At 44.7% G+C, this 593-nt stretch overlaps 1 non-coding gene across 1 annotated transcript; it reads right to left on the reverse strand.

Moving 5' to 3' along the window:
• Nucleotides 1-219: 219 nt before the first annotated feature.
• On the reverse strand, nucleotides 220-326 carry LOC115896602. Its single transcript, XR_004056521.1, has one exon. It is a non-coding gene; the product is annotated as a U6 spliceosomal RNA (small nuclear RNA).
• Between the last annotated feature and the right edge of the window lie 267 nt (nucleotides 327-593).

Here is a 593-nt window from a genome sequence, read left to right on the forward strand (position 1 = left end):
CAGACTCCGGAGTAGGTGGAACTACAGGCGCCTGCCATCAAGCCCAGTTAATTTTTTGTGTCTTTAGTAGAGACAGGGTTTCACCATGTTAGCTAGGCTGATCTCAAATTCCTGACCTCGGGTGATCCACCTGCCTCGGCCTCCCAAAGTGCTGGGATTACAGGCATGAGCCACCGTGACTGGCCTGAAAAGTTTTCAATATGTATATTTACATTATTTAAAAATACAAAACGCTTCATAAATTTGTGTGTCATCCTTGAGCAGGGGCTATGCTCATCTTCTCTGTCTTGCTTTAATTTTAGTATATATGCTGCCGAAGTGAGCACAAAAGAATTTTTATTTTAGAGACAGAGGGTACAGTGGCACAATCATAGCTGACTGCAACCTTGAACTCCTGGCCTCAAGAGATCCTCCCACCTTGGCCTCCCAAAACACTGGGATTACAGGTGTGGAGCCACTGCAATGGCCATTAATTTTTTTTTTTTTTTTTTTTTTTTGAGACTGAGTCTTACTCTGTCACCCAGGCAGGAATGCAGTGGCATGATCTCCGCTTACTGCAACCACCTCCACCCTCTGGGTTCAAACGATTCTCA

Source organism: Rhinopithecus roxellana, chromosome 3, assembly GCF_007565055.1.
Source record: "Rhinopithecus roxellana isolate Shanxi Qingling chromosome 3, ASM756505v1, whole genome shotgun sequence".
Taxonomy (NCBI): domain Eukaryota; kingdom Metazoa; phylum Chordata; class Mammalia; order Primates; family Cercopithecidae; genus Rhinopithecus; species Rhinopithecus roxellana.